The sequence below is a fragment of the Argiope bruennichi genome, chromosome 2, assembly GCF_947563725.1.
Source record: "Argiope bruennichi chromosome 2, qqArgBrue1.1, whole genome shotgun sequence".
In the NCBI taxonomy this organism is placed as follows: domain Eukaryota; kingdom Metazoa; phylum Arthropoda; class Arachnida; order Araneae; family Araneidae; genus Argiope; species Argiope bruennichi.
The window spans coordinates 50,726,147-50,751,310 of NC_079152.1; the positions used below are offsets into that span (position 1 = coordinate 50,726,147).

The 25,164-nt window shown below is 29.7% G+C and overlaps 1 protein-coding gene across 3 annotated transcripts in view; it reads left to right on the forward strand.

Annotated features, from left to right (window-relative positions):
- LOC129961632 (uncharacterized) overlaps positions 1 to 25,164 on the forward strand; it is a 105,933-nt gene that overhangs the window by 5,111 nt on the left and 75,658 nt on the right. The window contains exon 1 of one of the 3 annotated variants that reach the window (XM_056075150.1): positions 13,496 to 13,601. The exons of 1 other annotated variant lie outside the window; for it this stretch is intronic. The gene's annotated coding sequence lies outside the window, so the exon portion shown is untranslated. Of the gene's footprint in view, positions 1 to 13,495; positions 13,602 to 22,416; positions 22,476 to 25,164 lie in introns of those variants that run through there. One more of the 3 variants, XM_056075151.1, reaches the window with a different exon arrangement.

A 25,164-nucleotide genomic window follows, 5' to 3' on the forward strand; every position in this document is an offset into this window, starting at 1 on the left:
TTGTGAAAATAATCTCTTTTCGTCTCTGTTCAAAAAAGCCTAAAATTGGGAAGATTTCCTTTCTAAAATACAGCTTCTAGCTTAAAAATTAAAATAAGTCGAAATAAATGCCTTTTTTCCCTTAACGTTACCGTGCTGTCGCTGTTAAAAAAGTAAAAATATTAAAGGAAATCTTAAACTACTTCAGAACTTTAGTACACTCGTATAATATTGCACTCCCAGCAATATCGATAATATTGCACTCGTTTTTAAGTACTTCAGTGTGGTATCGAGTTTAGTTTTAGTCATTAAATAAAAATATGATGTCATTAATAATAGAATAGCATAAATATATGACATTAATCAATTTAGGACTAGTAAGAATTTATATTTCAGATATCAAATATAAAATTCATAATATTTTTTATGAAAAGTAATATTTTCCACAATATAGTATTCAATATGTAGGGCAGTTTTTAAACTTGCTACGAAGTGCTCAAATGGTAATTAATTGATTATTATTTTAAATTGAAATAAAAGGTGTGGATTTGCCAATTCATTTGTAGATAAAAATTTAAATTTCGACCTTTATTAAAAAGACCATCTGAAGAAAAATACATGCAATTTTTTTTAAATATTAAAAGTGAAGCGGTTAAAATGAAAGCGATCAGCATAAGGCTTACAAGAGGAAAATAAACAAAATTATGATTACACTTTTCTAACATTTTTTCTTTGTAATTTTAGAAAAATAATCTAACGGAAAGAAAGCCGTTTTCTGCCTGCTTAAAGAGCAAATTAGAGCATAACTCTCTATCTGAATGATCCTGGTCTTTATCCGCGTAACGACTGTTTTTTTAATAACATAATCCTCATCGTAAAATTCAAAGTAAGGGATAAACGAAAAGTTTCACTGTTGACGGACAAAGCAAACTCTAATCAACCAAAGCCTGTGGTCTAAAAATATCACTGTGACGTATATTTGTAAATAAAATAAAAATAAAACTTATTTTACTTCAAGCATTTTCAAATTCTTCTATTCTTGTATAATATAAAATATTAGGTTCATTTTTTTTACTGCAAACTAATACCCTTTGGCCACTAGATGGTTTGCCACAGATATTGAATATATTAAATTTCAGTTTAATCGCTGAAATGTTATTTTGTGCCTACAATTCTGTCAAATTATCAGACATTAAAATCATGTTATTTTAACTGCCTTGCATATTATTCTATTTATTATGTAATAATAAATATGAATTTTCCTAATGGATATATTCTATTAAAAGGGTAAATATGCCGTTCATGTCTCTTATAAATATTTCGATACTGAACATGAGTTTTTGTGTCGTAAACTACACAGATATTAAACAAAATCTTTCTTCTATAGCTTTCAACATTGGATGAAAATTCCTTGTTTAAATATTTGATGAAACAATGAAAATGTTTTCAATTTCAAGTCAATAGTGTAATCTTTTGTTGAAAATTAAGCAAAAAAATTAGGAAAAATTTGCAATCACTGCCAAAAATCAGGAAACATTTGCACGATCTTTATCTTTGAAAAGATAATTTTATACGTTTCGAAGTGTTCTGAATACCAGTTTTGTACAATAACATTTTCAAAAGTCATCATGGGAAAACGTCAAAATTTTGCTTCATTTTTTAATGAAGTAAAAGTTTTAAATAAAATTTTAAAAAACAGCACTCCGTGGTGCAGATGTCCGCACTCCAAAGTATATATATATGACAAATTTGGAAATTATAAGTTTAACGATCTGGCCTGTAGAACGTCAGTACATATACTCACACATCTTCTTTTATTAATACTACAGAAGATAGATCTTTAGCAAATAAGTAGTACAGTTACTTAATTTTCGATTCTGTTTTTTCAGGCAGTGAGATAGTTAAATATCAGCAATTACTTTTCTCGGTTAAATTTTAAATTATGATTTTTTAAAAATGTGTCGGATGAGATGATTTAACGAAAATTATTTTAGAAATCACCTAAAATGCTCTATTTTTAAAGTTTTTCTTAGCGTTTAAATTCCAAAACAAAAATTTCATTTTTAAAGAATATTGTAATACAATGGAAATCGGTTGAAAAACTAAATAGATTTTATCAAAATTTCTTGAATTATAATTTAATTTCTTCTGCTTTATTAAATAAATTTGCTGTGTTTTGGTTATGAGGAATTTTTGAGCTTCAGACGATGTTCGAGGTATTAAGAGCAGAGATGTCCAGAAATGACATTAAATTAAAAACTGAACATGTTTTATCTTATCCAGAAAGTCACGTTATTTTAATCCAAAAACTAATGACTGGAGAATTTTTATAAATGGTATTTAATACTATTCATTTTATTTTTTAAAAAAATGAGTATAAACTATTTATTTCAACATAAATATCAGGATAATCTGGGTAAAGTCATTCAAAATCAAATCATTTATACCTATTAGATATATGAGGACTAAAATCGGGAGTATCTTGGACAATCCATCTGGTCACCTTTCGTTTTATCTAATCAGTTCTGCCAATTTAAGATACATACGCAATTTTACAAACTTTCGAATACCTTGAATCTGTTGAACATATAAAAAACTCTGTTAGCATGGTGAAAAATTTATATGAAAATGTGTTAACGTCAAAAGTCAGGTAAAAAGATATCCATCGGAACAATTAGGAATTACACGCTTCGTCTGTTACTCCGTTTTACGGCTTAGGAAGGCGCTCATGCGGTGACTTAATGGAGTATCAGCCCGTTGCCGAAGACAGATGTTGCGCTTGTTTGCTTAGGTTCTTATGGTATATTACAGAGGAGAAAGAAAAGCAATTTGATATCTTTTTGAAATATTTATGCTTGTTTTGTGATGATTTATTTCTTTATACTGCGTAGGTACTGTAATTAATTTATAAAACTCAATTATGTAACATTAAGTCGGACGCAAAATGTTTGCTTTCATATGTTTCCTAAGTCACAATTTGTTTTGTAACATTTCCTCTTTTAGAGCTGTATTACGTTTAAAATGATATGGTATATTAAATAAACTGAATATTTTAAGCTGTATTAACTTTTATTTTCAAATGTGCATATATTTATACAGACGTTTATTTTCATTATTTCTTTCCTTAACCTTTGCAAGTACATTTGCTTTTAATTGTAAAAAATGGTTTCATTTTTATTTGATTTTATTTTGTATTTCTTGTTAATAATAATTCAAAGAATTGAGAAAAAACTCTCTGGATACTTTTCCGCCAAATTTTAATAATTTTTCACTTCAAATAGCGTAATTTTAATGTAAAACTTAGAAGATATGCAGTAGCAACTGGAATATATTTTATACTTAGTAATGTTGAACAATTTGAGTCACATATTAACTTTCCAATAACTTAATGCGCAAAAGAAACTGAATAATTTAAAATTATATCTGGAACTTTGAAAAATAATAATCATCCGTGCTCATCAGGAAAAAAAATTCTTTTTCATATTGATCCGAAATATTTAAAAACATTTGCATTAACAGAATTATTACAATTGTATTTAAATGCGCATTTTTTGCATTAATTTTTCATAAAAGAAAATTAAATAAGGAAAAAGTTTAAATTTTAAAATAAAAGTCAGTGAAACATGAAAACTTATGTAATCAAAGATTGAGATTTCTAAATAATTTATAAATATGAAATGCTGTTATGATTCCAAAATAGAATGAAACTAATTTTAAATTATTTTATCTAAATAAAAAAAAATATTTATTTTATTATTTGCAAAGTACGAGGAATTCAAAATTGTTGTTTTAGAGAATGTTAGACATTAACGTCTAGTATAGTAAGTTTAAAATAATATTTAAATTGATAATATAGAAAATCAGTTGCATGCCCTTCAACTTAATTTTTATATAAACAATAAAACTATATGATAATTTTAAGTAGAGATCGATATTAAACAACAGAAATATATATAGTATATATTATGTAATAATATTCTACGTTTAAATATATGGTGATGATGTGGTCATTAGTAGTTGTGACTTATGGCCCTTTACAAGCCCACTGACAGTTATCTATAAGCGATTTAAGCCGAATGAGCGTCCCTTGTTTTTACACTAGCGCCAACAGTACGACTTAGCTACTCACACGTCACAACCCTTTTTACGGGGTGGACTTCATGCATTTCATTCACTCAACTGCAGATCGTAATTTACGACCTGAAGCAGAGAACGATCACCCCTGATCCAGTACCCCCCAATGGTATTATTTTCGACATGGAGGACTTTGTGACCACGACAGATTTATACGTGCACTAGCCACCACACACACAAGAGGAATCTTCGGCCGACGGGGTTCGAACTCGCAACCTAAGGAATGAGAATCCCACGCCCTACCAGCCAGATCATCCCGATCGTGGCTTTAGTAGTTTTCTATTATAATCAATTTGAGTTGCCATGGACTATAGGAATTAAAGTTCTTTTTTTTAATTATCTTTATTCCAGGGATAATTCAAAATTTAATCATTATTCTTTTGGGACTATTTTTCTACGATAAAAAGACTGGAGATTAATTATCACATTTCTCTCTGCAAACATAACAATTATTATTTTATTACTAAATTATGAAATGTTTTTGTGAGTGAAAGGGGAAAAGGTGAAATAATATAGCTTTACTGATTATATTGATACTCATACTGATATCGTAAAATACTGATTATCATAATTTTTGAATTATCAGAATAAATAATTAAACCGTTAGAATATAGCCACTCCAATTTTCTCCTGTACTTTCACAATCAGGCACTTTTTTTTTTTGTTTTGCTTCGTATACTAAAGAGAATATGGTACGCAGTTTGGATGGCGTTTCTTCGAAATATTAGTCAAAAAATTTAATATACGTCATCAATTTATCTCTGTCTAAATTTTAATCGCATCTTTAAGATCACATACAGAATTTCGTTTACTAGCTTGTTGCATGTTTGAAGTATCCGATTCATGTATATATATACACTGATGTCCAAAATTAAGGTCACAAAAATGTTTTTCAAAGTAATTCTAAACGGCTGCCAGTAAAATTTAAATAAATTATATTTTATACATTGTGAAGGACCGGCAACACGATATTAACCTTTCTTGTGGGAAAAAATGTTGTTTAGCATTAGTTTTTGAGGAACTAATGAAATTAGACCGTTTAGGCATCTGGGACTTTTGTCTGCAATTTAGTGAATATTGAACTAAAACAAAAAATTTAACATGTTTCCAGTGAGAATGAGTTCTCATAATCGTTTAGAGGATTCTTTGAGATGGAGAGCCGTTGGCAGGCTTAAAGCTGGGCAGTCTCAAGCGGAGGTGGTTCGATGATTATAAGTGGCATCGAAAGTGGTATCCAGGTTGTGGAATCAATTCCAAACAAGTGGTATTGTAACCAGGAAGGCCGGCCAAGGCCGTCACAGAACAAAGATGCCTGCACAGGATCGCTATTTGGCATTAAGCGTACTACGATATAAGCTGACAACGGCTCCTCAACTTGCTCTTGACCCGGCGACCAGTTGAGTGCGCCCCTTTGATTGCATCCAACAGAAAAACCATTACTTGTGGTGCCTAACAAAGCAGTCTTGGACACAACAAGAATGGGGGCGTGCTCTTTTCAGTGATGAGTCGAGATTTACCACACAGAGTGACACTCGACGAATCTTCATCTGGAAAGAGCTAGGAGCTCGCTATCATCCCTCCCACATAAAAGAAATCGACAGATTTGATGGCAGAGGAATCCTTATCTTGGGTGGCATAATGTTGAGCAGTCGTACACCACTGCACGTCTTCGATGCGGGTAGTGCCAATGCACATCTCTATAGAGATGACATCCTTGAAGCCTATGTGAAGTTGTTCCGGGGTGCTTTTGGCCGAGACTTCATATTTATGAACGATAACGCGCGTCCACACTGAACCCAGATCGTTGATGATTTTCCTGAGGAAGAGGATATTCGACGTATGGACTGGCCCTCGAGGTCTACGGATCATAATCCTATTGAACATGTTTGGGATGGTCTCGGATGAGCCATTGCACGCGTAACCCCCTTCCTAATACCCTCCAAGAGTTAAAAGCCCCGCTTTTGGAAAAATGGGCTTTGTTGCCTCAAGTATTTATTGACACCCTCATAAACAGTATGAAAACTCATTGTGAAGCCTGTATAGCAGTGCAAAGTGGTCACACTCCATATTAGACAGGCTTTTCCGAGATAAATGCTTTATCTCTGATTCATAATGTAACACTTTTTGATATACCCTGTTTCTTAATTCCCACTCAAAATCTTTTCCATGCTGTTATGTATCTATGTTCTTTCTTCCATTGTAGTGTACCTCTGTGCCAAATTTCGTATCAACACAGTGAATAGTTTTTCACTTTTCTCAGATTTTATGTTTGTGACCTTAATTTTGGACATGAGTGTATATACATATAGAAACTATACGACAAATTTCATCAATATAATTTATTGCGATTCCGAATTATTGCTTTCGCGAACATAAATGAACTTCCTTTTGATAGATTTCGTTAAAAAAAATTCTTTAAAAATTTCCAAATTGGATGTCAAAACTTTATGAAAATTTAAATTTGTATAATTTCGTTCCATTTTTGAATTATCACTTTTACAAACAGATGAATAGATAGACAGTCACAATTACAAAAATGGATGTTGTCAAATTCATAAAAATGGAAAAACTGGAAATTCATAAAAATTTCGTGATAGAATTTTCTAAACTTTTGCAATACTTTTTGTCATTATAGAGAAAATACATAAGAGAAATATCAACTTTTCCTCATATAAAAGAAAAACTACATTTTGTACCAAATGTTTATTAATACAAAATATATCAATAAACATTTGGTACATTTTGTTTTCATTAAATGCATGACTTGTACCAATGTAACAATGAACAATTGGTACATTTTGTTTTCATCAAATGCATCACCTGTACCAATGTACAATAAATCTTTGGTACATTTTGTTTTCATTAAATGCATCACCTGTACCAATGTAACAATAAACATTTGGTACATTTTATTTTCATTAAATGCATGACCTGCTTTTTTTATTTGCATATGATATTCTTTGTTAAATTGATAGAAAGGTTTAGCTAACAACACATTTAGAAAAATATTTTTTTTTCGGTCCATATATTCAAACAGGTTGAAAAGTGCTTGTAGGTAATTTTAACAATTCTTTTTTTTTTCGATAAAGGGGAATTTTTTTTAAATAATTCCTATAATGATGAGAAATTTTTACTAGATACTTCCCTCCGTATTAATTCCGAAGGTTCCCTAAAGTTAATTCCGAAATTTCACACAAATATTCATATATATGTATATATATATATATATTTGTGTGAAATTGTGTAACTTTTTTCCTATCTTAATTATAGTTTTTTTTATTTAAACAAATAAAATTGGTGTTTCAAATTCTATTCCATCTTTGTACAATCCGATATCCAAGAGCAAATATGGAGGCCAGTTTCAGGTAACCAAACCTATAGCTTAAAGCAATAAAATTTTTGTCATGCGTTGTCATTTCAATGTGCAATATGACTGGATTATAAGGAAGTAATAGAATTTTAAATAATTCCATAAATAAAAGAATTTAAAATCATATTTTAAAATCCACTTCTCTAATGAGGCTCCTTGAATTAAGAAAAACTGTCGGATTTTTATATGCCAATGTTGACTAAAATAATCTTATTATTAATTGAATTTTTCAATAATAAATTAATTTTATCATTGATTAGGAATAGATTAAATTTCAAATTTGTTTTCAAATTTCAAATTTGACTAAATTTAAAGTTTTCACCACAACCAATGAAGAATCAATGGAAAAATTTCTAAATAAACAGGTTTAAGAACTTCCATATGAAAATATTCCCCAAAGTAATCTATTTATTTTATGATCATTTAGTTTTACTTCAGGCTAATTCCAGAAATTTCTGCATGCTAGGAAATAGATGATTAAATTACCGATCATTTGTTTATAAATCTTCAGATTTAACAATAACTGACCCTTGTCATGCTATCCGTACATTTCCCCTGAATAATACATACTTGATGCACGCGTTTTATGTCAAATGTTCTGACACTTCTTACTTTCGTTGAATACAAATCGCATCATTCCTCTACAGGAAATATCACCGGAAGAACAGTAACCGTTTATACATAGTGGAACGTTTGCAAGAATTTCCGCGTCTTTTCATCGCACGAATCTTTGCAAGTTAAACATTTTCCAATAAATTCCGGCACTGAGAAATAAAAAGACAAAGTGAAAGTTGACCGCCAGGTCGCTATGGTAATTTCATTTTTTTTTCTTTGGAAGACGGACATTTTTCACCGCAATCTGTTTAACCCTTGGTCTCCGCCCTGACCGTCACTGGAGGGGAGGCATCCAGGCCCATTGTCAAAATGACATCTTGGGTGGAAGTGACTTCCCAGTCGTGATGGTAACACGAGCGTGTATTTAACCCCGTTTTTAATACGTCTCTTTCGTACAGAAGGGGCGGTTTGACGTGAAGCCTTGCGTTTGGAACATCTTACGAGGGATGTAATGAGAGATAGGGAGTGGAATAAATTACTGCGCTCATTATTAAACTGTTTTATTGATTTTTTTCCATGATGATTTCATTTCTTAATTGCTTTGAGATGCTAAACCCACGTGAGAAGGTTAAAGGGAAGATTAAAGACATGAAATTTACAACAGAAACTGACTGAACAGCCGGTATTACATATCTGCTAATTTGTAGCTCCGTAATGGCTTCTGAGTCTGAATGGCGCCTGATACTTGATATTGAAACATATTCCATTTGACTTATATTTGTTTTTATATTTCGCTTATTTCTGGGAAATGTTTCTTTCTTATTTTAATGTTTATTTCATTTGTACCTGTACAATCTTCCATTTTGTCTCCGAATTAGCTAACTATTTTGAGAGGTAGAAGTAATTTGATTTAACAGTACATCAGCAAGATTTTGTAAGATTACAAGCTCCTTTGATCAAAATTTTGCTAAAGTTTGTTTAATATCTACGGATAACTACTTAAGTTTGTTCAACTGCTACGAAATCCGCATAGAAAGAAACCGAACTTTTAAATAAATAAATAATTCCTTAGAGTTGCTTTTAATACAATTTGTCTCTTTCAAATTATTGCCAATCTGCTACTAATGCGCCACTTCTAGTAAGTCTTTTAATACCGAAATGTTCTTGGGAATCTATGGGACCGCTAAAAAATTTCGAAGAGAATTTCCCTTTCTGTTGCTTCTATTTTTCAAAGTAAATTTCAATTTTGCGAACAAAAGAATATCAAAGGAATTAATCTAAAAAATTACGACTTAATTCAATTCCACATCTGAATGTTTCAACAATTTCTGTCGCGACCAGATGTTTCTCACCAGTTAAAAGACGTATTACAAATTTAGTTGAAATGCAATAAGTCTGTAGCCAAAATTGCGAAATATTTCGCAACTTCATAGACATTTAAACGAGGGGCTGAACGAATCAAATCACACACTCGATTCTAGAAACACTTGAAGATCACCTCTTATTAGAAAAAAAGAATGATTTGGAGATGGATATTGGTTGATGTTCTTCCCAATTTGAAATGTCGCTACCATAGTATTGTGACTTCATAAATTACAAGCTTATTGCTATGCTCAGCAAAACACTTTGCTAATTTCATTAAAAAATTTTAACAAACTCGAGTGAAAAATTTGAAATGAAAAGAATCGCCAAATATACAAATACCTGTTCACTCAATGCTCATAAAACAATGAAAAAATGAAATGTTGTTCTTAAAAATAGTGACGGCACTTCAAAATTAACACTACACAAAATCAATACTAGAAGAATTGGTAGATTATTGGTAGTTAACACTCTGCATTATAAATTCGGTTTAACAGATTTCGCACAATAAAACTCATTTTTCCAAGTTCAGAATTAAGGCGAAAAACCGTAATGTAACTTGCGAAAAATAAAGATGCTAACCTATATACAGAATGGAGGAGCTAAAGTTAGCCAAAAGTTATCTTTATAATGAAAATAATAAGGAAAATCAATGAATCAGTCACACAGCCCCAACCTTTGATTCAATTTTGTCAATTTTTGTTTCATAAGGAAACTCGTAATTCCTAGATATATCATCAAATCCCAGATTCCTTCTACAACCCTCCAACTTTAAGAGAAATCGGAAAAAATAAAATCACTGTTCAATCTTTATGGGGAAATCCAGCGACAACATTATCAGTCTTCAAAAAGTTCCTTTTCATATGAAATTTTTTGACTTTTAAATATGTTATCTGTGACTGTCAATCCCTTTCCTCTTCATATTGAATGATATTCCGAAATAAAACTTTGACATAATTCTCAGCTTCAACGATTTCGCCACTTTTTCTGTCCAGACTGAGAGTTTTGCGACTTTTGAGTCATAGCTAAGGAATCCAAATGTTATACCATTGTTGTGTAATTTTTATTTAAATTTTAGTAATTATACTTTTATTATACATTTATTGTGATAAGATGTATCTCATCAAAATTGGCAAACATGACTAAATTATCCTTAATTATACTAATCACTTCTTTCGGCGATTATATTAATGGAATTAATATAAGCTAATAATGGCCGAATTTTGATGAAATACATCTTATCAAAACAAAATGAAGTATAATTTTAATTGCGTAACATTAAGAGAGCATTTTCAATGATCATTTATCCTTATAAAGTGGTGAAATTAAATTGGACGAAAAATGGCAAAATCTGTCCTGCTATTGAGATTGAGGTCTCTATTTAAATTTTATTTTGCAATATGATTCGAAAATGGAAGTGGTGGGGTATATAACTCTTAAAAAGATTAGTGGTTGTCATATGAAATAAAAAGTACTAAAATCGGTTCATTATGTATTTTATTTAGAGGTTGTGGTTAAAGAACATTCTCAAGGGTTTTCCCTACTAGGAATATACAGTGAAATTAACACTTTTGAAATATCTCTCTGAGAGAGAAAGTAGTTGAGAGAAGGGCAAAATTGATTTCATATAACCTTCATTTGATAATATAACATTAACTTCATTAACCTCATATGAAATAAAAAATTTTGAAATCTATATAATGCTTGCAGTTATGAGAACAGTTTTTTTTTGTTTTGTTTTGTTTTGACAATTATATTAAACATGTAGAAGATGAGCGAACAGCTGGTCATAGAAGGTGGCTAGAAATTTATAAAAATATATCTTATTGTGTATGTCTCGCATATCCAATACTTTGGCGAATTAAAGTTAGGTCAAAACTTTCTCAGTTGTTTCAAACGGCGCTTCATGTCAAATTAAGTTTCTCACTTATTTAAAGAGGGAGTATTTAATATAGCAAGTTCATGAACCATACATATTTTTTCGATAAACTAATTTCTTTTAAGTTTAAATAAAATGAATTTTAATGTGTTTTTCAAATTGCAACCCAAAAAGAACTAATAATTTCAATAATCAATCCAAAAGAGTGAGGCCCGAGGAATTTCGGAGATTTTTCAAATCCGTAGTGTGGGGGTGGAGTTTAAAAATAGCTAAAGAAAAAAAAAATATCTCACTTAATATTCTTTGAAATTATCATATTTGATCATGCAGAGGGAAAAACTTATGATCACAATAATTAAGCAATTTTTAATCTTATTTTAACTAAGAGAGAATGTCTGCATAATAATCTATTTTATTGAAAGAATTGCTGTAAGGAACTAATAATACTAATATTAATATCGGAATTGTTTAGGCTTTTAACTGCTGTTAAAGAGATTAAAAAAATATCAAAACTTTTAAAAGCATAAAAGAATATTTTGCTTTTGCGAATATTTTTTTAAAAAAGATGTTCATCAAATTAAATTACTGGTTAAAAATTTCAGAAATAATGAATGCAGATTTCAGATGTTTATGTGCATTTTCATCATTTAAATTCCATTGAAGAAAAGGTAAAAAATATATTGATGAATATAGGCTCTCAAACTAATGTATATAATTAGTTATGAATTATTAAACTTAACTAGAGAGTAAAATAATGATTGTAGTATTGAAGTAGTCTGAACAGATTTTCATTAACCCTCAAACTAATATTTTTTTTAAAAAAGAAAAGAATAAATACTATTATCTTACAAAAATTAGCTTCCCATTTGAAACATCAATATATCAGAGCTTCACGGCAGTAAGAAATCAACAAGAACTCCAACTAATTTTAAAAAGTAAAACATACGGTAGGCAAAAATTAAATTATTTACTGATCTTATTTTTTGTTAAATAAAACCTTTTAAATGAAAATCGTATCAATTAAAAAGTTATCGTTAAAAAATATTATCAAAGTTTTCTGAATTGATTGTTTTCAAAAATATCATTCTCATTGTCTAACTTTCTTTAAAAATATTAAACTAGCCTTAAAAGCATGTGAATCAATTCACAAAAGCGTGAATTCTAGTCAAACAAAGTTTCGAATTATGGGAGTTCAGATAACCAAATTCAAGATTCAGTTATATAAAAAGAAATGTAGATTTCTATGAAACTACCCTTATATCATAATTTCAGCTGAAGCCATTCGAATGATGTGCAACTTATTGTTCTGAGTTACAAAGTTTAATAAATATATTTAATAAACACTGTTTTTAAAAACAGTTTTTAGTAAAATATTCATTGGCTGGTATCTTTATTTTAATTACTTCCCTTAATTACTTTTTTATCTTATTATTCATGTTTATAAATATAATAGAATCTACCATTCGGTTTCTTTTTCATTATTAAATGATGACATTAAAATTTAATTAAATCAGCTCATCATCAGATAATTAAAAATCGAATTTAAAAAATTAAGATATTCTTATCGAAAATGTGAAAGTGCATGAAATTTTATAACTCTGGCATATTAGGAATCGGGTAAGAAGCTGACTATAAAATTCCACATTCGCAAAAATGAAAGAAATAAAGTTAAATAAATGTATGAAGTAAAATAAAAAGAAATTAGAAAACTTTTCATGTTTCTTTAAAGGCACTGAATCTATTACAGCTTTTTTTTGTTAGTCGTCTTTTTCTACTTTCTGCGCACTTTTGAAAAAAAAAATTATCTGAAATCACTTATATTTTTTCTCTTTTATTCAAACTTTGATTTGTTTGAATTAGAAGATACATAATATATCATTTCTTCTAATAATGATATTCTGTTCCTAATAATAGATATTTCTTTAAGGATTTCTCCCTAAAACGAATCTGATCGTGATATTTCTTTCATTTAAGTCTAACGGGGTTATTCATGTCCGAAAATTTTGTTCATCCTTAATGTAGGTTAACAACCGGTATAAACGTTTCACTTCCTGAAACAAATGTGTTCCCGTACAGAGTAAAATACTTGGACGGTAACGTATGTTTCGAAGAATTCGTTATGTCACTAAAACAATAAGTCACTTATTTTCGTCGAAGTATTGTTTCATTGATTCAGTGTGTCAAATAATGTTTCATCCATTAAAGTTAGAAAGGAATCGCTAAACGTTCAGAAGTAATTAAAGTGCGTTGTAAAGATAAGTCCTCTGTCACATCATTGAAGACGGATTGTGTGTCACAAATATTGGAAGATCATCATTAAAGGTATGTAGCTGCCTTTGTTCGATTACGAAAATAGGTTCATAGAGATAACCTTTCGGCATCTAACATTTTAAACAGTACAAAAACTTAATAAAAATCTTTTTTGTATTAAATTTTGTTTTTATAGTATATTCTCTCCGTTATTCAAACATTAAATGACTATATTCGCCGAAGTATCATTTCATTCATTCGATGTGTCAAATAAAGCTCCGTTCATAAAAAATTTTAGTGAATTTTATGTGTTTCTGAAATTATTTATTATAATGATTCCTAGTAGTAAATACCATTGTATTAACTGTATTTTATTCAGGAGTATTGGTGGAATATAATTAAAGATTGTAGACCGTCATTGTAGATTTCAAAAACCGATTTTTAAAGATAGGTTTTCATAGCATTTGAGATATTAGTTAAAAACTTGGTTTTATGACCAATTTTGGCAGAAATATTCGTTATATTGTATAAATTCGTAATAAAAGTTTATTTTTATTCCAATTCATTTTTCACTTGATAGTGTTTATTAACTGACAAACTACTGTTAATTGTGTCAGACGACGTACATGATGAAAAAAAATTATTTGAAGTTATTTGAAATTAAAAATTATTTGAAGGCATGTAGTTGCTTCTTGGGAAGTAAGTGTTTTCTAAGAAAGGTATTTCCAAAATTTAAATTAGATTTTTAAGTAATTTTAAAAAATAAATTAAGAATAAAACCTTATCATGCTGTAGTGTTTCAGATTAGAAAGTCAAATATCCGTTAAATTTCTTTATCTAAATTTCAGAAAAAAACTGAATAAGAAAAAATAATTTTATAAAATAATGAATAAAGACTGAAACCAAATGAAAAGATGGCTTTTTTACAAAATAACGTGAAGTTCACTTTAAAGATTTGAAGTGAATTTTAAACCGAGAAGGAGTTATAATTTTTACGAGATTTTTAGTGTAGCACCTAAAAATTTTATAATTATGACTATATTATAAGTTAACTGTTTACATTTTAAATTCAATTAAAAGTTTAAATTGAAAACGAAATAAAAAATATAACGAAATGTATAAATTAAGTAGTAAACATTGTTATGAATAAGACTAAAATAAAGTTGAAAAAAAAATATGTTTTGAGCCCAAAAAATTGTTTTTATTAGTTTTAATATTTTTACCATTTACAAAAAATAATTCTAAAAATTGTTTTCCTGTTATTTTATTTTATTTTAATATTATCTGCTTTTCGCGACCATTTGATTCAACAGGATTAAGCTTACAAAAAATTTCAATTGTTTCTTAAACAAGATAATTTTAAAGTTCAAATTTTGATTGTCATATAACTTATACTATTCTTTCATTGTGCTTTTTATTTCGTATTTTTTTTTATCTAAATCTACAAACATTCAATTATATAATTGAAAAAAGCAGTAGCATTTTAAAATAAAGGCACTTAAAAAATTTTTCCTCCATTACATGATTCTGAGCTTCAACCTTATTTTCATGTAGAACAAAATAACAAAAAATTTATTAAAAGCATACCTTGTACTAAAATAAACTTAATGTGGAAAAATATTAAAATCTTCATATCTTGATTATAATAATACGAAAAAAAAGCCAGGATGAAATATTATTAACAATAATGCGAACTGTTTGAGATTCGTTTCAACTATAAAATATATTATTGAATTTATGCTTCAAATATTTTTAAAAAATCAATTTAAAATAGAAAAAAAATTGTATGGCAAAAAATTGATATAATTTTTTTTTATTTTAAGACGTTTTAAAAATTATTTTTTGCCGTAATATTTTCGGAAGTTATCGTAGAAACGCGCGAACATTTCGTTTAATTATGAATAAATCAAAACTCTAATTAAAATTTTTGAAAAATATTCGCTGAGTTGGTTGCATATTGCTATCCTCGAAAGTATATATGAGCTAATATGAGTAGTTTTAAATCCAAGGGTCTTGTCTGCAGAGTACCAACATATTCATCATCACCAACACACACATACATTCATCTTTATTTTTCATAGAGATTTCAATATGAACTATGAGTGAAATAACCGGAGTACAGGAAAACATAATTACGAATCTAAAAGAAAAAGAAAAAATTTACCAAAATTTATCTAAAACAGAAAGCAATCATTCATTTTTTTTTTGCAGAAGTAATTGAATCTGAATATTCCAGCCATTCGGTGCGAGGTTATTGCCTTTAAAAGCAAAAACTTCTCTATAAAATGTAGAAAAGGGACTGCATAAAACGAGAAAGTACCTAATCGTGCGTTTGGTAAGCGTGTGAAAGTACCAGATCTGTGTCATAACATTTCAGTGAGTGAGTAACGCTGACTCCCAGAATAATTGCTCAGCATTTGAGTGATATTATTCCCCTGTAGAGCACTTGGCAAGGTGGGGTCTTCTGTCCGATCGTCATTATTCCGGTTACACTCAAGAATTAAAAATGGTTTCTTATTCCTTGGGGAGCTACAGTCATTAACCCGAGTGCCTCTGAGAAGTGCGGTTGCTAGGGTGGTGTCGATGAACCTTTATTTAACCTGTTAGCTTCCGTAGTTACATCATGTATTAAGAAATTAATATCCCGAGAGTGATAACGAATACTCGGAAGTCGGAAGGATGTATTACATAGAAAAATGGAAAGATTTCTGCACAAGCGTGTAACTTGACGACTGTGATTTGGCGATTGATGTGAGTGATTGGCTTCAGGTGCGGGTGTTAAAGGGAGATTTCCCGCATCTCATTTTTTACCACCTCAGTTTTGTGTTCATGGATTTCTTTTATTTCATAACCTTTCTATGAAACCCGATTGGCACGAGGAGTTGAAACTTGAATGTAAGAAGCTCGAATGAATGATGAGTTTTCTGTCTTAAATATAATATCATGTTATTAACTCTTAATGTATTTTATACCTGTTTCTAAAGGTTTGAATTATTATTATAGTTATAAAATTTTCTTTATTTCTGAATTTCTTTTTCTTCCATTGGGTTACGGTGGCCTGGTGGTAAAGTCTCGGCTTCAGAACCGGAAATTTTCAGGTTCGAGACCCAATTCCACCGACGAACCGTCATCTAAGCGGGTCTGGTGCACGTTGAATCTCTCGGAGCCAAACGTCCTCCCTCTGGTGTGATGTGGAAGTTTGGAGAGGGGTTGCCAGTTTAGGTATCGTCCTCATCATCTGACCGTGGTTCGAAATTACGAGATCCGTCCCAAAATATCCCTAGTGTTGCTTTAAAACGGGACGTTAAAATAACTATACTTTCTTCGGTTATTTTACTTTGGAATTTTTTTAACTTAATCTTTAGAATATAAAGAAAATAGGAAGTATGCAGTATAGAAGTATACAAAAAAGATTAATCGTTTTCATTCAAACCTGAAATGATGATGAATCTCCATGTTTCAGATCGCGCCGAGTAGAAAAAGAAATGAAATTATGTATTTGTTCTATCTTTGGGATCAAGATAACTCAAAAACTTTTCAAGTTAAATAGAAGAAATTTAGTGCGTGGCCTTTACTAGAAACTTGTAGATATTTATCAAAATTTGAACGAAAGTCTTTCTCTAGAAGTTTGTTTATCTGTCTGTCCGAGTCTAAAGGAACATGATAACTATAAAATGAAAAGAGTTACAAATGACTAAAATTTATTACACATATTTAGCATCTTAAGTTAAGATCTGTGCCAAATTTTAAACAAAATCCGAGAAGAAATCGAGCTTCTATCTTTCTGTGCTTTCGTGTGCATATAAAAGCGATAACTCACAAACGGAATGACTTGAATAAATGAAATTTGGCTCAATGTTTTAGCACCTAATGTGTTGATTTTTTCCCACATTTTGAATCACATCTATCAAGGGTTCGGCCATCTGTCAGTCCGTACATTCTCATGCATGTAAACGTGGTAACTCCAAATTAGATAAATGAAATTTGGTATGTGTTCTTACTATTATAACTGAGATTTGTGTCAAAATTTGGTTTTAATATATTGAAAAAACGGTCTTCAAAATACGTATTTGATTTTCTTCGATTTGTTATGTTGCGCAGAGTGCTCAGATGCGGGACTCTTAATATAGAGATCGAGCATTCTTATGTTAACGGCTTTATCTAAGTCCACATTTCTATGTGAGTTTTGGCAAAAAAATACTTTTCTTATGTAGTATATCAGAAAGATTCGAGGATACTACTTCAGTTGTTTCTTGATTTTTTTTATCTTATATCAATATAAAATTGTTTTGGAGAGTTATTTGATGCTATCGACAAAAATACTTGAGAAACTATAGAGTAACGAGTATTAAAGAATACTTGAATACGAGTATTTAAAGATAAATAGAGATTGATTTTTTTAAATTTATATTTGAGCAAATTTGGCATTTAAATTCGTTGTTTATTACAAAATGGATTAAAAACAATATATAAGAATAATATAATTTAAAAATAAGTCTTCAAAGATAATATTAAAGCTATTATATTAAGGCGTTTTCTTGACCAAATGCATTTAGTTATGCTCGAATATATTTCTGAAATACGAAACACAATAATCTAAATGAAGATTATTTTTATATTTAGATTTTTTTTATATTGATCATTTTTATATTGAGATTTTTTTATATTGATTTTTTTTATATTGATCATTTTTATATTGAGATTTTTTCATATTGAGTGGAAAAGAGCAATTTGTATTGAAAATTTGTAATTCGATAAACGTCAGCCTTGCGCAAATTTAATTTTATGGAGCATTTTTTTTAAAGATTCAGATTCAGTTCCAACATAGTAATTAGTAATCAAATTTCAATTTAAAAAATCGATTTTTAGCTAATATTAACCGGGAATTTCTTTCTTACAACTTATATACCGAAATATCGAGTGAATGACTATTCAAGCACATAAGTTAACCAATATATTTTTGAAAAGGTGATTCTTCAGCATTTTGTTCTTTCACCGATGATGTTTTTTTCAAAAAGGTATGGCCATATGTAATTTTAATAAAAGCTTTATTTATTTTTCCTTTCTGTATTGTCACAAAGTGATTATTTTACTTGATTTGAAAATGGAAAAACTTAATACATTTTTTTTCTTTTGGAATTTTACTACTTTTACTTTTAATAGAAAATTATTCAGTTACAGAGTTTACTATGTTTACTTCAATATATGTCCCAGTTTTGATTGTAAACATTTCATATCAACAAAGCATTAATTTCCTCTAGACGATGAATTCTTGAAACCCGTTATTGAAATCAGTAAAATAAATTCATTCACACAATAAAAAATTTCAAGTAATCCAGAATCAGTCATCGCTTTAAATTCTCATTTTATATGTATTTCGATTTTTCTTACTTTGTTCCTGAAAAGGAGAAATTCTCCAAAAAAGAATTATGTCCAGCTATACTTTCTAAAAGCATCTGTACAAATCATTATGAGGCTTGTTCCCTTTTTATTATCCTTCATATTCAGTCGCACGAATTTTTTTAGAGTTATAATCGCATAACGATGTAAAATGTATCGCTGGAAGAAATAGAATAATCTAATTTGGTAAATTGAACTTCTTAACAGTCTGTTATTCTCTTTTCAAAGTTTTGAATACTAATGACAATAGTACATCTCCTTTGTGACGTTTTCCGAAGTTTTCTTGTTTTCAATCATGATAATTAAGGATTATGTTTTCAGAACTAAACATAGCCCTTTTGTGCTCTGCCACGTTTTGTAGTGATATATAAAACTATTATATTCTCTATAACATAGAGATATTCAGTATTTGTCGTTTTTCAACATGTATTTCAAAAAAAAAGATGCCATTGACTTCATCTATCGTGAAAACATAATCGATTCATGAAATATGAAATTTACATAAAATTCTTTCTGTGGGCATTGTTAGAAATTTAAAATTTGATATCTTGTTTTTAGAGCTTTCAATAGTGACTAACGTTTCTCAGCTTAACAGATTACTTAATAGCGATTTTAAATTAAATTAGAGTTATTTAAAATTAAGTGAGCACATTCATTAAACGTGACAGATCTGTCAAATACATTATGCAATTTACAAAATTTTTACATTTTTTCTGAAAAGTTATTATCAGTAAAATTTAATTACCAAAGATTTAAAACTTTTTTTTTAACTTTTCAAATATTATAAATGGCAGAAAAAAAAGTTTATATATATATATATATACACACACAAGGCGTCCCAAAAAAATGTATACACGCTTTAAATAATTGTAAATTTGGGGTTTATTATAATTCAAATAATTTTCAACATGTAAAAGATTCTACAAATATCGTTCTATTGTCTTGTTATCGCATGTTCTCAAACTGATGTCCGTTCTGCTCCAGACACTGCTGACAACGCGAAACGATGGAATAGCACACATGATGGAACAATTCCCTTGGGATATTCGTACATTCATGTTCAATGATGCCCTCAATTGAACAACTGTTGCAGGTTTATGGACGTCCTGAACAGTTCCATCAGCTTCAAACTTATCTCTAATTCGAGTGATGGTAACTCGTGTAGGTGGTTCTTTGTTAAACTCCCTCTTAAATTGTCTTTGCACTTCTACTGCATTTTCATACTTCCAATAGCATTTTAGAATAAATTTCCTTTCTTCAAATTCAAGTCTGTCTGCTATCACTCGGTTCAATGTGTTCAGTCCGTAAAGAAAGAAGAAATAACTTAGTTATCAGCTGCTAAAATGTGTATACATTTTTTTGGGACACCCTGATTATCGTCTGAAGAATTTGAAATGTGTATATATAATTTGTATAGATACTTCCTTTTTTTCACATATGCAGTCATATCATACTCAATACATTAATTTATTTGCTAATACATGAGAAATTATTTAGCCCCTTGAGATACGAATTTATTTAATTTCCTACTTCGATGGATATCTTATTTAGCATACTTATTGTTATTTTAATTCTTTTAATAACATGAGTATCATTCGAGATATTGAAGAGCTTCTAAGTGATTTTTGTATCTTAAATTACATTTACTCTCATTTAATTGCAAATTTAAAATTCACTAATTCATTGTTCGTGTCAGGTAAGTCATTATATATGAACAGATTAAGATGAATCTCACAGTTTTGGACTGTTTCTGAAATGAAGATTAGACGAGAGGCCAGGTTTCGATGTTCTAATTTCCATATACTACATTACTAATTACATACACCAATGTAAGGACTCTGAAACATATTCAAGATTTACAAACCAAATATATAATGATTTGGAAACCGTGTTGTTGCATTACAAAATGCTGTCACTAAAATATTTGTCTTCCTCTCTCTCTGCAAATTTCAATGTACATCGTGGTAAAAAATTACATTTTTTTTTTCTAAAAATCATTGTTGATACCAATTTTGCATTATTGTCCTATTCTGATGGTAAGGGATCAGATTTAGTTATATTAGCATCCCATATGGAAGCAATACGGCAGATAGTTTTTGGACAATCCTCATAGATTTGTATTCCGGTTTCAGTTAAAGAGTAGTATTTTTCAGAATCAATTCTTCCTTTAAATATAAATATCATGGAAAAAGAATTTAATCCGTTCAATCTTTAGACTACTTTCGCTCTTTTCTTACTCAGGAAATGCTCGACTTTGTCCTTATTAAAGAACTGTTATTCTTTTCCACTATGACATTCACAGTATTGAACTCAAAGCATTTTCCAGCAAAGCTTGCGCATTGCCTTTAAAAAGAATTTCATTTGTTGAGCTTCAGGAATGTATCAGTTTGAAATTCGATTCATACATTTTTCTGACCCAAATAATGAGGAATTCCTTTTTCAGACCGTTGTACATTTTCACGTGTTTTTTTTTAATTTTAATTATTGAAAATTTCAATTTTAGATTTTTTTAATATTTATTTGGCACACAGACAGAGATTTTGTTTTACAGTGGATCATTTTAGTTAATATTACATTGCCTAGTAATCATATTAGCATTATTTATATTTTTGTGTCTTTTTAAAAATGAATTGAATAATATTTTAGAATTAAAAATTTTGTTTGTTTTTTCTTATTTCCTATGTTTTTATTATAAAAATTTTATTATCCTTCTTTTGTTAAGTAATTCTGTTATGTGTTTGGCTTAAGTACGTCACTATTTCTTTTCAGTTCTTTTGAAAGAATCCATTTGCTGCCAATTTGGCGATTTTGTATTTTTACAAACATCACTGTGCACCAAAAATATATTTGGTACGGCAAACAGTTTGGTTTCATTATATGTATATCAGTCAATACTGTGTTTAGCAAACAGTCTATATTTCGAGTTTTGTTTCTTCACAACAATTAAACAAATTTGAAATTTATCTGTAAGTTGAATGGAGCATAATTGTTATGCTTGAAACATCACATTTTTGGTTTGGTTTTATATTATAAGGAAACATCATATATAAGCATGTAATTTAGAAGTTAAGTAACGATATAGGTTTAGATTTGTTTCTTCTTCAGTTTTTTTTTTATTTTTTTCTCTTATTGCAATCATTCTGTCGATCATTTTATAACGATACTCTTTTTCAAAAATATTAAATATTTTGAAAACGAAACATAATTTGAATTTAATTATACTGTTGCACAACTTTTTGAGCATATATAAAACATATCCGGTCAAAAATTTCAAAAGAAATATGGCAGTAAATGGATTAAAATAAATGCATTTAACTTGTGCTTTGATGTCTCTTGCGAAGCATCATTCAAGACAGTGTATCATTTTGACCTCTTATTTATCTATTTTTTTACTTTGATTGTTAAAAATACATGCAGAGTGATAAGAAGATGTAGATTGGTTTTTTGGAAAAATTCGAATTTTAAAAAATTATAATTTTTTTTTCAGAACAGTAAACAAGTCCTGATACTAAATGATGCATTGTATTACTTTTCCGAGTACAAAGGGTAAGTTATATTAACGTCCCATTTTTAAAGCGACACAAGGGTTATTTTGGGACGGACCTTGTAATTTTGAGCCGCTGTCAGAGACGAGGACGACACCAGAGCTGGCACCCCCCCCCTTTCCAAATTTCCACGCCACGCGAGGGAGGACGTTTCACCCTGACAGATTTAACGTGCACTAGACACGCTTACACGACGGTTGTTCTGTGGTATCGAGACTCGAACCTGAACCCTCCGCGACCTCTGGATACAAGGGTTAAAATTGCCCTCATAAAGAACTGTAAATTTCATTTTTTAAGGCAAATTGCTAAATTGAATGGGTATACGAGAAACGAAAACAGAGAAAAATCGGCCATTTATAGATTTGATTCATGCATTATACAGAACAGAAAACCTTATATTGATGAGAAAAGATAACAATGGTCTGATGATAAGATAGGGGGCTAGAGGTTTCAAATTCAAAATCCAGCTTACTTTAGAACTGATGACAAGCAGGTCCAGTTCACTCTAAATTGTCGAAGCGAAATCTCCATTCTATGCTATGGCATAGAAACACAGAAGATGCCTGCTTAGACTCGCTCTCGTAGTCTGATAGTAGTTCAAAATTCATGAGGTTCGTTCTAAATTTGCCCCAAGTGTTGCGTCAAAACAGAGAGTTAACAAAAGTAAAATAAAGCTAATGAAAATGATACATTTGTACATGACAATACAGAGACGGATCTACAAATTGCTTAAATGAATACAGAGATAAAATATGAGGATTCGAACAGTACACAACCCATTCTGAGCTTCCACCCCCCTTTTTGCGTTATGAAGTCCCTTTAATTGTTTTTAATCTTTGTTTTTTATCAGTATGTAGTTTATCACTAGCAGCATACCTATTTATGACACACTTGGACTTTTATTAACATATTTATAATTAAAAAAAGATTATTTTATCTGCATCTCTGTAAGAGAACCAAAGAATAAATAATAGTAAAGAAACTGTGTAAGAAACAAATTTTGAAACCGAATTTTGAAAAAAGGTATCAAGATCATAAATTCCCGTACTTTATATATATTTCAAATTTTTGCACTTTTCCATGTATAATAATTTTTAACTATGAGTAAATGAATGAATGAAACATTAGATATTAAGAAAAAGCATTCTATTGAAATTGTAATGACGCCGAAGAGATACAGTGGAGTTATGCCTTTCCATTCTTAATTAATTATATTCTAATAGCAATGTGTCTTATGCTTATTTTTCATGTAAATTTATTTCACAAAACTGCTTCGATATATCGCTTCATTTTTATGTTACAAAATTTTGAAATCTTAACACTAGATTTATAAAACGCGTCATTTTGACGCATTTCGAATTTTTTAATGAAAATTACAAAAACCGTTCGCATTTTTATTTTATCTCTTGTACTGACTTTTATCCGTTAAATGAGGCAAATATATACTGAAGTCTATTTTCTTCAAAAGTTTTGAAATATTGAAATCCTCTATGTGGTATACCTACCTCTACGGACGTGCGTCAATTTGAAGCGAACGTATTGTAAATGAAATTTTTAGTAAATTAGTTTTACCCATGCAAAAATTACAAAAATAATAAATATAAATGCATCGACTATACCTCGATCCTATTATCTCAAATGAAGCAAGCCCGATAAGCAACAGTAGAAAGAACGAAACACCTATAAAAAATGTAAAAAGATTGTTTACGGAAAGTGTACAAAAAAAATTGAGTATTTGTGTAAAAGATGCGCGGAATGAATGTAGAATATTGAAGTAATGCACTAAAATATTACTGAATAATAAAATTGTTCTATAAAAATATATCTCCTATTTTCATTTTTTTTTACTTGTAGTGTTTAATTATATTGCTCTCTAAGTGGTTGTTTTTCTTTAAATATATGTATTCTTTCATGCGCTAAATTGACGCTGGTTCGTAGAGATTGTTATATAAGAAATGTCCGTAAACCTAGTGTTCAAGTTTCTTTGTGCTTATTATAATTTCTTTCAGTTCTTTTTATTAAGTTATTAAATATTTCTGTCTAATAGTATAATAACCCATATGTTTGTATGTTTAAAATAATGAATTAAAACAATGATGAATAAAACAAGTGGGCCTTTTAATAAATCGTCAGGATTAGTTTTTCATTGTATTTCGATCCTGAAACTTTAACTAAAATGATAATCATCCTTCAAATTGTTTGGAACATTTAATAGTAATGCCGGCGTCCTTGCATAGGGGTAGAGCATCTTCCCCGTGATCTGGGCGTCCCGTGTTCGAATCGCGGTTCGGGCATGGTTGTTCTTCATCTGTGTTCTATCTGTGAGGTGCGTGAATGCGTCCCCCTGTAAAAAGGGGTTATGAAAACGAATGTGTGAGTTTCATCTTCATATGAGCTAGAAGTCAGACTTCTGCCCTCGGGTGCTCAGGGGTCTTTACCCTCAGAAGCTACTGCACTCCCTTTCGGTGGTAACGCGGACACGACATCATAATCATTTAATAGTAATAGTTGATTCCCAAATAATTTAAGATTAAAAATTTTTAAATACATCCGAATAGAAGCTTATAAAAACTAATACTGTCTTCTGTAGAGGAGAAATAGAAAAAAAGTCATACAATGCGATTAATGAAATTGCTAATTCTAATTGTAAGTGTGAGCCTATGTGAACAATACTGTTCGATTGCCTTTTT